Source organism: Sebastes umbrosus, chromosome 1, assembly GCF_015220745.1.
Source record: "Sebastes umbrosus isolate fSebUmb1 chromosome 1, fSebUmb1.pri, whole genome shotgun sequence".
Lineage (NCBI taxonomy): Eukaryota > Metazoa > Chordata > Actinopteri > Perciformes > Sebastidae > Sebastes > Sebastes umbrosus.
In genome coordinates, this window is record NC_051269.1 from 8131782 (window position 1) to 8145896 (window position 14115).

The following is a 14115-nucleotide window of genomic DNA, read 5'->3' on the forward strand; positions in this document are numbered from 1 at the left end:
CTTGCACATCAGAATCTGATTTTAGTTAGCTCTAATGTGCTAAAATGCTAACTCATATCCAGGCTTTAGGACTCATTCCTGTAGCACTCTATAGCTAGTGAGCTAGGCGACATGCATTCCCAAGACCCCCAACAGATCACGTCAAAGTTGCAACTAATTGTAATGGGTGATCTTTCCCCCGTCGCCACACCCCTTAATCACTGAGATTGAGAACGGTTGACACCTTGATCACTCCCCTAGTCTAGCAGCCCCTTAAAGGGAGCAGTTGGTGGCCAAGCGGAGGCTCGGCTCACTCTGTTCTGCCCTGTTACTGCTGTTGAGGGAGATGAACATCAGACTAAGGTGCCGTTTGCAGTCTCAGCTCCCCCCCGCGACGCTCGTGCAGCTTTATATGAAGAGCGTAGGATACGGTGTGTGTGCGTTGGCGTGCTGGATGATCACACGTGGGCCAATTGTTTGGTCACCGTAACTTGCGGCTCGAGGAACGAGGAAACTGGTGCTTCCTGTGTGACGTAGTTGGCTGTACGTGGCGGAGGAGGAGCTCTGTTGCCACTGCTGTTTTTGTCCCTTAGTTAGTTATTTTATTTTTCCTATTTCTGGTTATTAAGTTATTTTTGGTTGTATTGGGCTTTTGAATGTTGATTTATTTTTAATAATCTGTTTACCCGTTTACCTCTAACTTCTGCATTTGTGTTTAGTGTGTTTTGCTTTTGTTAATTTGATTCTTTCTTTTTGTTTAAAGTGGTGGCCAAACACCAACATAGGTTTCTTGTTGTAATAGGGGAGGGGCATTTATTTAGTTTATCTGTAAACCAGCTGTTGTGGAGGTAATCGGGAAGTGAACATTCCTAGCTCTCTGCCAGTTAACAGGACGGTTGGGTTGCTATATCCTTGCAGGTGGTTGGTCAGTGGGTGGAGGGATTCTTCTTGTGTTGGGGTTCTTATTGCATGTGGCTTGCTGTGTCCTCCTAACCCCTGTGTGCTCTTTACCTTGCAGTGTGAGTGGAAGTAACTGTGTGTTTTTCCAACTACCGGTGGTGGTGAACTGTTCTGCATTTCCTCTCCCCTCACTCCATTCCTCCTGTGGGTTTCCCTGGCACCCTTCCTCCTGTACTGGTAAGGTTAGTGGTGTAGTGACATTTTTAAAAACATTTGAACTCTATTTTTGTAATAAAGGACATTATTTTTCTAGCCTGGCCTCTCTTGCAGCTTTTATCATTGCAGCAACTAATCACCATTTTTGAATTTAAATAAAAGTTATTTGATTTTGAAACTTGAAACTCACGTCTCTGCCCCGTCTCTTTATCAAGGAACTTGTGTAATTTGGTTGGGTTATGCTCTGGGTGAAATTCCCAGAGTGGCGTTGTCGGGTTGTAATAGCCTGGGTTTCTGCTAAGTGCCCGGGTTACATAATAATTATGCATTTTGTAATGGAGTTATTAAAACAGATTGCTCCGTCCTGGCCGAACAGTCACCGTCGGTGCAGAGAAGGCGTCATGGTCTCAGTGGTCACGCTGTCCTGCAGCTGAGTAGAGCCTCACTTCTGGGTATTTTGCGCATGCTTACTTTGAGGAATTGATGTAAGCACAAATTCTCAATTCATATTTGAGTTGTGACATACATCTTTCAAAATGATTTCCTTAAATTTGAATAACATAGTTTAAGATAAAATGTGCATGTTAGAGCCATTTGTTCAGTAGAAATATCTGTGGTTAATTTACATTTTGTTTTATTTGCTTGAGATAAATAACTCTGTAGTTTCACTGCAGTGTGCTCAATAAGGACCAAGTGTGACTGCAGCCAGTCCTGTATTCTGATTGGGCGAAAGCTAAATTGTGCTGCATGTGCTCGTTAAACGATTCAGTTGAAGCCATGGAGCCTGGAGAGCACACTAGTCTTTGACTGTGCTTAATATACCGTGCTTAATATTACTGTTCTTGCTTTTTTACTGCTTATGTTTTTGATATTTTGTTACCATTTTTGTATTTGAAGACTGAAGAAAGATTTTCAGTAAACGGTTGAAATGAAGAACATGGACTACGGAGTTTTATTGAAACACGCGTCAACTACATGCTTGGACTCTATAGCTTAAGTGGGCATCTAAAGAAATAGACGGAGCCACACTTACATTAGTCAAAGACTATGCTCGTTAAGGAAACGAAGCATATGGATGGACCCCTTGTAAAGAGACGTGGATTATGGACATAATTCTTCACGTAACAAGGATATAAGAGCCACGTTGATTTTCATCGCTGTGCACTAAAGGAAAGTGAGTACATGAAGATCTCAGTCTACAATGTCCTTACATTCTGGAGCCATGTTCAATTAAGCCTCAAGTCGTTTTGCAACTAAGCTGCAGTGGTCATTCTTTGAAGTGCACATGTTAAAACTCTTGAAAACGTCTGTGGACATATTGTGGAAGAGTGAGAAGCTGTCGTTTTGAAGAAAACAAGACAGTTTGTGTGCATTAAACCTTGGCAAGAGTGACGCCGTAGATAATGGAAGTTGCAGAAAACGGCCAGAAGAGGGAGTCAAAGCTCACGGCAAAGGCTGTGGAAGAAAAACTGAACAGGCTTAAGAATGAAAGAAAAGGCAAGCTGGCTCATCTCACTCGTAAAAGAAGGGAGATTGAAAATCTCAAGAAAGATAAAGTTAATAATGAAATAATTAAAGATGAAGCATTATTTATCTTTTGGAAGTTCTTTAGAGAATTTAAAGAGCTTAATGCAGAAATATGAACTCTTCTAGAAGACGAAGATAAAGAAGAGGAGCAGTGTAACTGGTACATGCCCAAATGTGTGGACTTTGAGAACTTTGTTCAGGAAACAGAGGACTGGATTGAAAAGATTAAGAGACATCCTGAAGAAGAGAATGATGATGGCAATAAATATGAGGATGATGATGACATAAAGCCAAGTGATAGCATCTCAGAGGTCATCAGTCGCACATCCAAGAGAAGCTCCGTGCTTAGCCATGCATCACAAGCATCCAGTGCAAGTTCTGCTCGTTTGAAGCTGCAGGCAGAGCGGGAAGAGCTGTTAGCACGTGCTGCCTTTCTTAAGAAACATCAAGACATTGAGATGGAAGAAACACGCTTAAAGGCGCGCAAAGAGCAAGTGGAGCTAGATGCCAAGATTGCTGCATCAGACGCCAAAATAAAGGTGTATGCAGATTATGAAGATGGTCAAGATGGCATGAATGAATATTACGAGTCAAAAAGCAAATACAAAGTGGGTTTAAAGGACATGTATGTTAAAGATGAAGATGGTGAGACACAAGTGAGTTTCCCAGCACCTGTAGGCCCAAAGCACCCAGCTCAGACTGCTAATGATCATCACAGAGCTTCGCCTCTTAAAGCAGCCAGGTCAGCAGTACCTCCCCCTCAGAGAGCAGCTGGTTCAACAGTACCTCCAGACCCTTCACAGCAAGCAGGTTCCTCTGATGGCATCTCCAAAATAATGCAGCGCCAGAATGAGATAACAGAAATGCTAGTCAAGCAGCAAAACATGTCACAACTCCCACAGAGAGATGTTCCAACTTTCTCAGGAGATCCACTCAGCTACCGTTCGTTTATAAGGGCATTCGAACAGACTATTGAGAACAAGACTGCTAGTGCACAAGATAGGTTGTTCTACCTGCAGCAGTTCACAAGTGGAGAACCTCTTAACCTTGTTCGTAGTTGTGAACACATGTGGCCAGATGAAGGTTACAGAGAAGCTAGGAGGCTCCTTCAACAACAGTATGGAGATGAACTGCGAATTGCCACAGCCTTGATGAATAAAGCTCTTGAATGGCCTCAGATAAAATCAGAAGACAGGAAAGCATTAAATGCATATGCTTTGTTCCTGATAGGATGTCGAAACACTATGAGTGATGTGGATTACATGGATGAGATGGACAACCCCAGCAATATGAAGACTGTCATCTCAAAACTCCCCTTCAAACTAAAAGAACGGTGGAGAAATCGAGCATATGAAATCCAAACAAAAACAGGAAGAAGAGCCAGGTTTTCTGACCTGGTGGATTTCATCAACTGGCAAGCAAAGGTCAGCAACGACCCACTTTTTGGAGATATTTTGGATGTCAGCGTAGAAGGAAAGGGGAAGCCTAAGATAAACATTAAGACAAGTAACCCCAAGAGCATCAGTTTTGCTACAAGTGTCTCTCCGGCTGGAAGACACAGTGGTGCTCAACAACCACAAGAGAAGAAGTATGGTTCAGCCAAACTATCTGATGTTTTCCAAAAATCCTGCATGTACTGTCATAAAAGCCACACCTTGGAGTTTTGTGAGAAGATAAAAGAACAGACTCCCAAAGACAGAATCAAATTCTTAACATCACAAGGACTCTGTTTTGGATGCCTCACACCAGGTCACATGAGTAAATATTGTCGTAAGAGAATGCAATGCCAGGAGTGTTCAGGAAAACACCCAAGCATTTTGCATGTTGTGAAGGAATTCCCAGTTCTGTCCGAAAAGGATGAAAATAGGAATACAGAAACTACTAACGCGGTCACAAGCGCCTTCGTAGGAACAGAACATGAAAGCAGCAGAGACACTGGGGCAGGTAATGGAGAAAATATCCTTTCCATAGTACCAGTGAAAATAAAGTCCAAAAGAAGTGACAAGGTGATCCAGGTCTATGCGTTTTTAGACCAAGGAAGCACAGCAACCTTCTGTACCGATGAGGTCAGGCAGCGGCTTAACCTCCGAGGAAGGAAAGCGTAACTCTTACTCACTACTATGGCATCAGAAAAGAAGGTGAGCACTCACGTTCTGTCAGATCTGGAAGTATGCAGCCTGGAAGGGAAGAATTACATAGACCTTCCGCAGGCGTTCACTCAACCAAGTATACCAGTGAAAAAAGACAACATTCCTCTTCAGAAAGATGTGGATCGATGGCCTTATCTGCATGAAGTTCGCATCTCGCATATCGAAGCAGAAGTCGGCTTGCTTATTGGTACTGATGCCTTTAAAGCCATGGAGCCCCAGCAGATAATAAACAGCAGATGTGATGGGCCGTATGCAGTGAAGACTCCTCTTGGATGGGTCATCAACGGTCCACTCAGAGGCACCACTACAGCCAACCTAGAAATGGTGAGTCACTCAGTCAATCGCATTTCAGTATCCAATGTGGAAAACCTGTTGACTCAGCTGTACAATGCAGACTTCCCAGAGAGAGGATACGATGATAAGACTGAGATGTCACAGGAGGACCGTCAGTTCCTTGACTCAGTGAAAGGATCAACACAGCTAGTTGATGGTCACTACTGCATCGGACTACCACTGAAAGACGAAGACTTAAAAATGCCTGATAACAGATCTTTAGCCGAGCAGCGCCTTACAAGCCTCATAATGGGAAAAATCGTCAAGATAATGCCAGACTCGAAAGGAACCGTCCGCAGTGTCTGTGTTCAGACGAAGACAAGCACATTGGAGAGACCCATAACTAAGATATGCCTCTTGGAGGAGGCATTGTGAAGATCAAAAGAGACTGAATAAGTTAAAGACATTTATCTCTTTAGGTTAAAGCAAATATGTATCTTTAAAACCTGAAAAAAGGATTTATAGTTTGTTGTATAAGTATTAGTATTAGTATTGTATAAGTGGATAATGTCTCTAAGCATTTATGTTTGATAATTGATATGCTAACAGCCTAGTCAATTAGGGGCAGGTTATGTTAGAGCCATTTGTTCAGTAGAAATATCTGTGGTTAATTTACATTTTGTTTTATTTGCTTTAGATAAATAACTGTAGTTTCACTGCAGTGTGCTCAATAAGGACCAAGTGTGACTGCAGCCAGTCCTGTATTCTGATTGGGCGAAAGCTAAATTGTGCTGCATGTGCTCGTTAAACGATTCAGTTGAAGCCATGGAGCCTGGAGAGCACACTAGTCTTTGACCGTGCTTAATATACCGTGCTTAATATTACTGTTCTTGCTTTTTTACTGCTTATGTTTTTGATATTTTGTTACCATTTTTGTATTTGAAGACTAAAGAAAGATTTTCAGTAAACGGTTGAAATGAAGAACATGGACTACGGAGTTTTATTGAAACACGCGTCAACTACATGCTTGGACTCTATAGCTTAAGTGGGCATCTAAAGAAATAGACGGAGCCACACTTACAACGTGGCTGATTTGCAGTCTAATAATACTAACTAGAAAATGCATTTCCTGCTGAAAATGCGTGGGAATGCTGACAGCTGAAAGGACCTGCAGGATCTCTGTTCTAGTCAGCTGCTCGATAGCGGTGTTTTAGTTTTAGTCTTTTCAAGTTATATTGAGTGTAGGGAGCCTTCCTTTAGGCCTGTTTTCATTTGGTGTTTCCCCTCTCCCTTTGAATCGCTTGCGATTTTTGTGGTTATCCTTCAGGAGTAACTTTAAGATTCCCCTGGGGCCTCATGTATAAACGGTGCGCACGTACTAAAATGTTGCGTACTCTGTGTTTCACGCTCACGCCGGGATGTATAAAAGTCAACGTGACGTGAGAATGTGCGGACCGTGCCGTAAATTCTAGACCAGTCGTGAAAATGTGCGGGCCGTCCTCCAAACTCTGTCATCTGGCAGTGTCAAACTACAAAGTACTGAAACTCGCTAAATGCGTAAAAATATTTTTTCCACTCAACTTACTGAGCTTTATTTATGATGTGGGATCCAAAAAAACAACAACACATATTTCTTTACTAGTTTGCGCATAATGTTTAACATCAGAGAGGCACAACAAAAACACATTTAAACCTATGTCCCAGAGATGACATGCCTTAACCACCGTGTCAAAACCAAAATCACGTGCTGCACAATGTGGCAGACCAACATGCTGTGTCTGTGCTCCAGAGGAGCTTCAGATGGATGAACCGGACCCTGGCACACCTAACAATGAGCCAAAAGCAGCAGCTTTACAGCGCCGTTTAGATGCAACACACAGAATGTAAAGCAACGAGGTGAGTCGAGACAAACATTTATTTTTCAACAAGGTCTTTTAATATATAACTTATCCCACCAAGAACCTCATTCATTCTTTTTAATTCGTTGCATATATATTCTTCATTGTATTGACAATCTCTCTCTGTGACTCACAGCACAGCGTTAGTGAGGACACGGCCAGACCGCCGCCCCTCAGCAGTCGAGGCTCGGGCGCAGCTGATCGTTCTTCTTTTTGTTCCTTTTCCAGCGTGATTTGCCGTCGTTATTTGGACAATAGGTGACAGCATGGAGCGTGTTTATAGTCATTTGCATAGTTATTAATGGGAGGAGACAAGGCGGACCAAGTGGCACGTGCAGCTGCGCTCAATTTCACGTTCATTGAGATGTATAAAGGAAAGGTACGCAGGAACAGGCGTACGCGCAGTTTTATACATGTGGAAATTTCTGTGCTTACGTACTTTTCCAATTTTGTTAGTACGCCCTCTTCCAGTGTGAAAGCTGCGCAGTCTTTTATACATGAGGACCCTGGTCCGTAATTGCGTCCCTCCCCCTGTCCCCCTGATGGTTAACTTAACGGAAAATGTCCTGGGGTCTCATTTATAACCGTTGCGTACACACAAAACGGGGCCTGAAATGTGCGTACGCCACTTCCCACGCAAGGAGGAGGAGGCGAAAAATGCTGAAATGAGAAGGACCTGTGGAGTCCAGCTGCAGCGTCCCGTCTCACTTCCTGGACTTCCTGTCATCTCTTGGTCAGCCGGTGGAGGCGGGGCGACGACAGGGGGGCGGGGTCAACACCAACAGTTCTGGGGTCTCATTTATAACCGTTGCGTACGCACAAAACGGGGCCTGAAATGTGCGTACGCCACTTCCCACGCAATAGTTGTGATCTATAAAAACAAACTTGACGGGAGAATGTGCGCACCGGTACGGAAACTTTGACCCGTGCGTACGCACATTATGGAGGCACCGAGGCAGGGGAAACTGGAGACGCAGATGAATTGAAGCCAGACTGTAGACATTAAATGTCATTATACGTATAATGATGCCTCTCACACATTTAACTTCACTTCATACTTATATCCACTTTATCATAAACATTTAAAACAGCAGTGTTCTTTGTGCTAGTGAGCCATAACTATTACATAAGCACCTTACAAATGTAAAAGATCAACTCAAATCTCAAAGCAAATTCCGCTCAATATCTCATCAGCGCTGTCTCACCATCATGTCCCCCCCTCCACCACCGGAGCTCAGAGGAGATCTGAGAGGAGAGGACCGGACTTCCGAGAGTCGCAGTCAGCTGTGGAGCAGCTGATGAAATCATCATCATCGGTTGTAGAAATCCAAGATTATATCAAATAGCATTAAAGAATGGCAGAACAGAGCGCCAATAGTTTTAATAATATCTACTAATAGTGTGCAGATATCACCAAGTACCATATTAGTTTTCATAAAGTTGTTGTGTAAAATCGCTGCAGTAAACATGATGTAACCCTCTGGGAAAACCAGTTGTTTCTAAAACATTTAGAGATATTTCCCTCACTGAAAATTCCTTTTATTTAATAAATAACCACATTCTATATTTTATTCAGAAATTAATTTATCATTGTTTATTTTATTTCCGATTTTGCTCAGAGTTTTAACTTTAACAAACTTTAACAAATAAGCTCATTGGTTCAAAGTGAAATAACTGTTGCTATTGGTGTCAAACATCCCAAGTGGGAGTGCAATCAGCCCGGTGTTGTTTAACATAATGATAAATGATATATTTGAAAATTTAGATGGATGCATCAAATCAGCGATATATGCAGATGATGGGGCAATATGGATGAGGGGAAGAAATGTGCCATATGTGATGGAAAATATAAGGAAAGCAATAGGGAAAGTGGAGAAATGGTCATATGAGTGGGGATTCAAAATGTCAACAAATAAAACATGTTATATGATATTTACAAAAAAGAGAAACATTAATACTGAGAATTTAACATTATATGGTCAGTTGATGGAGAGGGTGAATGAATACAAATATCTGGGTCTATGGCTAGACAGTAAATATACATGGCATGTTCATATAAAACATCTGGAAACAAAATGCAAAAAAGTAATAAATAATAAACTACGAGCTGTGGCTGGATGTGACTGGGGGGCAGATAAACAGTCATTGATTGACATATATAGGGCGATCATGAGATCAACAATAGATTATGGTTGTATAGTTTATGGAGCAGCAGCAAAGACATCATTTCTGTTGGGTTCCAGCACACGAGGGGGTGAAAGGAAATGAGTTTGCAGATAAACTAGCAAAAAGTTCACTGCAAAAAGACATTACAGTACCAGTTTTACTTGGGAAAGGAGAAGGAAAAGCTGTGATTAAAAGGAAAGGAGTGGAGATATGGCAGAAAAGATGGGAGGAGGACCAGAAAGGAAGGAGATATTTCAAAATACAAAAGTCGGTCATAACAAAGACGTATAAAGAAAGGAACAGAAGGGAAGAAATCATCATAACAAGACTCAGACTGGATCACACTGGTCTTAATGGCACGTTGGCTTTAATGGGGAAAAGGAACAGTGACAAGTGTGGGGGTTGTGGTGATAAAGAAAATGTGGAGCAGCATATCCTAATTCATTGTAAAAAGTTTGAGGCTGAAAGAAAAAGACTACAGGACCAAGTCAGAGAGGAGGGACGGGACTGGGATCTGATGGGGATACTGGGAACAGAGGGTGAGGGGGCTGAAGGCACCAGGAAGGCATTATTAATGTTCTTAAGAGACACAGGATTGGTGGATAGAAGTTAAGAGTAGGAGTAAAGAGCAAATGACATGATGTTACACACTCTTGTACAGTAGGTGGCGGTATGCACCTTAAAGTTGGTTGCGATCCGCCAGAAACCGAGAGAAGAAGAAGAAGAAGAAACATCCCAAGTCCCGCCTCCTCACTCAGGTGAGAGACGCAGTGGAGTGTGGGAAACACGGAGATTGATGAGAGAGCAGCGGAGAAGCTGGATTTACAGAGTGATATTAGTACTACTTATACTTGATATACTACTGAACAGAGAGAAGTAAAACTATATCTGAGCCAGTAAGAGCTCCGTCACCTATTGAAGCGACCTGAGAACATCTGAGAGCATCGTTTTATTCTTTTCTTCTCTCGGTGCGTTCCAAACATTAAAGCAGCCGCCGCACATGGCATCACGAGTCAAATGCTCTGAGCTGGCATAGTGAAATGTTTTGCCACTGAGCTGTATTCTAAAATGATATTTTGTATTTCTTTGGTGATAGAGGCAGAAAGAGATATGTGTGTGTAATATGTGTGTGTTATTTACATTGTGTGGACAGAGAGGGATTATGTAGCTGAAGTTCATGGGTTATGAGATTAGCTTGATTCTGTTCATCCCTGTGCTGCTTGTGTGCATCAACGCAAGGTGTCAGTGTTGTGACAGGGAAAGTATTCACATTGCCTTACTCACAATATTCACATATAGTGAGTATTTAATGTTTAAACTGTAGGTTGTTTGCATAATAATCTACAACTCAAATGGGTTCACATATTAAATAGTCATTTAATAGTGTTGTTTACACTTTACTATTGAGTGGTTTATAATAATAGTGAGGTTGACATATTTCATGTGTTAATATTACGATGCAAGTTAATATTGTGATGCAACAGTTATCCTACATTCATGGGTTAAGCATTGAAAAGTTGTATTATATGTTGATATTGATCAAATTAAACTGTACAGTTAAGAGCTTGGATAGATTTGCATATATTGCTATATAAGCCGTGTTATTTTACACAGGCTAGGTTTTCTGGATACCCTTGAACTCCGGATTTGGATTGGAATCTCTCCCTGACGAGGGGGATGGCGAGCTACCCGTGCTGAGCACCTGGATTGAGGAGCGCTTTCAACTTTCATCTGCCTTGCTGTCAGTGTGGTAGGACTGTGGGGAAGGACCTCAAAAGACAATTGGATCTGAACGTTTTATTTTGGGGATTACTTTTATTTTTTAGGGTGCACCCAGTTCAATGTACATTTCAAACTGAACAAAACTGAATGTCGGCAGTAATTGTGAATTTATTCTGTGTCAATACAATAATTTCCCCTTAAACTTAATTCTGTGTTCTGCTTACTCATTGTGGTGTCCGATTCCTGTTCATTATTCCTCTCTACGAATCTAGGTTATACTAGTCCAGTGTATACTTATTCATCAGGTGGGTTACAATGACATGACTTATTAATTTATTTATGGTTTATTAGATAGGGAGAGATACAGTATACATATAGACAAAATGAAAACGGCTATCCGATGCAACTATCAGACTGTCTCCAGTGCGCCACCGCGCTGCGCCACACACTCTGCTTCCTCCAGTCACCTCCAAACAGCACATCTTCACCAGTATGGATTGTGTAAATTAACAAAGTGTGTAAATGAAGCCAGTGACAGCTCTCACACAATCGTTACACTCCATATCGGCATTATCATTATCAGTCCTAATCATAATGCAGGACAAGTTCACTATAAAAACTTAAATAATAAATAAATAAATATAAATAGTGTACACCTGTCAAACTTCCTTTATTCTAATGATATCCAGGTGGGGGATATTACTGATTGTCTCGATCATTTTAAGTGAATGGATCAGTGTGATTGCTGTAAAGATATAAACACAGCGGTGAGACTCGGAACATGCTGCATGGTGCTGGTGGATGTACCGTCACTGTGAGGACTACGTGACGTGAATGAGAGAATCAGGAGGGAACGAGTGTTCAGAGACCTCCTCACCTACAAACACCTCCATCTCTGTGTCAGAAAAACTCCTTTTCTCTGTCTTCCTCTCGGGAGTTGCCGTGATTCACCGTAAAGATCCACTGATCAACAGGCTCATTCACATGCAGAAACATTCATGAGGTGCTTTGCATCGACCATTTATGGTTGAATGTGGGCGTGTAGAGGGCGGAATATGAGGCGGATCCACGTGCGCACATTTCCAGGTGGACTGTGATTTATAAAGGGAACATTGCGTGCAGGTGTGCGTACGCACAGTTTTATAAGTCTGATTTTTTTTTGGCGCACGCCATTTTTAGGCTTTTGTGCACACATACATTTTTAGTATGGATCCTACGCGCTGTTTTATAAAAGAGACCCCTGGTAATTTTCTTCCAGGACATTTTCTGTTTTTCTTCAGATGTTTTTTCTTAGAGTGTGGTGGCTGATCAGCGCAAGACCTACGAAAAATATGAAAATGTTCTAAAATGTTCCGTGGTACCAGTCCATCTATCCCCTCATTCACAAACGTTCAGGGGAACCACCCTATGTGTTCCCTGACAATGCAACATTATTTTTCATACTGCCTGCCTGAATATACCTGTATTCTCCCTCCGTCTGAAACGCTCCGCAAAACCAAGCAAACCAACAACGTGCGCACTTTAATCGCGTCCAAAACATTTAAATTTGTGGATCCCAAAGTGTAAACAATGTGCTGGAGTATGGCAATGGAATATTTAATTGGATTTCTTTTGGTCAAACTTTGCCTCCAGCAACCCGCTTCCTCAGTTCTTGTATCATGCCGTAACCCGGCCAGCGTTTGCTGTTATACAATAGTATATACATGTTTTTAAAGTGCTATTGCATATCAACAAAATAAAACAAAATAATGAATCCTACTGGAGTTGGCACCTTGCCGTGGTGGAGAAGCTTGTGTGTCTCTTTAACCCTGTATTTCAACAGGAGACTGATCTAAGTTTCCTTATAAGTTCAACCAAGTCAGCTTGGTCACAGGTTAGAGACCGGACAAATATCAGCTCCTTTGCTCAGATTTGAAGGCCATTGCAAAAATAAAACATTGTCATATGAACCTGAAGTGCTTACTCCAACTAAAAAGTTCTCATGTCATCTCTGTCAGTTTTACTGCTAGCAATACAACCCAAAGTTCTACCAAAGTTCAGCATCACTTTAACTGTGATTAGAGGTTACTGGTGACCAATAAAAGTATCCAGCGTTACCTCTGTCAGTTTTACTGCTTTATTGGTTGTCATTCTACCATGAAGGCATGGGGGTGAAGTTTGACCCTGAAGTGACCATGCTCCTATTATTTGGTTTTCACGTTTTTCTCAGGTTAAAAGCTTTTAAAAAGTACCCTTTAAAAATGAGGAGGTAAAAAAATAATTTCTGTGATCTTCTGACATCTGATCTCATCAGCTTGAACGCACCTTGGAAATCATCAAGAGTTGTAAAATCAGTTTTCTGCAACCTTTTGGAAAGTGGCTGCCGTGTCCGTCAGGGGCCGAATTGGCAGCGCCCGATATCTATATCTTTTTGTGACATATAAACCTACATCTGTGCCAAATGTGTTGCTTTTATCGCAAAATGCACAATTGTTATGAATATTTCAGCTTAGCTGCCCCGCTGTTACATGAGATTTAGATTTATTTTTCATTTCTTTTCTGTAAATCTTTTAATCTGGAAATAACTTTGTACTTAAGTTTGACAAGTGTTATATAAATTATTATTATTATTACTACACTAGTTGCTTAGGTTACTTATCTCTACTTTCTTATGTAAAATGAAAAATTAAGCAGTAAAACAATGGCTTATGAGATTTCTTAAAAACAATCTCTGCAGCCTCAGGAGTGTGTGTAATGTGTCACTAGCCTGTCTGTAAACGGCTGCCCGTACAGCGGTCCGTTGCCCACACCGGGTTCCTGTCCCGGGTGAGGAAGACTTTATGAGAAATGTGGAGCCATCACCAAAGCCTGAGGAGCCAAGAAATATTTTACAGCTGAAAACTGAAATGTTTTCAAATGTGGAGCAGGTTTGAACCGAGGCTCCGTTTGTAAATGACGAAACATACTGTGCGTTCCAAAACCCATTCTACCATACTACTTAGTATGACAGAAAAAAAGATTTATTATGTCCCAATGCATAGTATGTCAAATGCAGTGTGCCAAAAATACCAGGATGTCCTACTACATCTGGTCACATTTTACAGTATGAAAGCCAGCATGCTTTTCTGGCTGTTCTGACCCACAATCCTCTGCACAGCAGATATATTGTATTCATACTGCATGCAACAGTACGTACTTTGTAAGGGCAGCTGCAGTGTGCTAGAAGTAAAAAGGAAAAGTATGTGATTTGGGACGTAGTCAGTCGTGCTGCTCCTCGTCCTGGAATGATTCATAGCTTGATAACT

General features: G+C 41.6%; 1 protein-coding gene across 2 annotated transcripts in view; it reads right to left on the bottom strand.

The window, feature by feature from the left end:
• Window positions 1-14115, bottom strand: part of LOC119486943 (ral GTPase-activating protein subunit beta-like) — a 592951-nt gene that overhangs the window by 290120 nt on the left and 288716 nt on the right. The window lies entirely within an intron of this gene.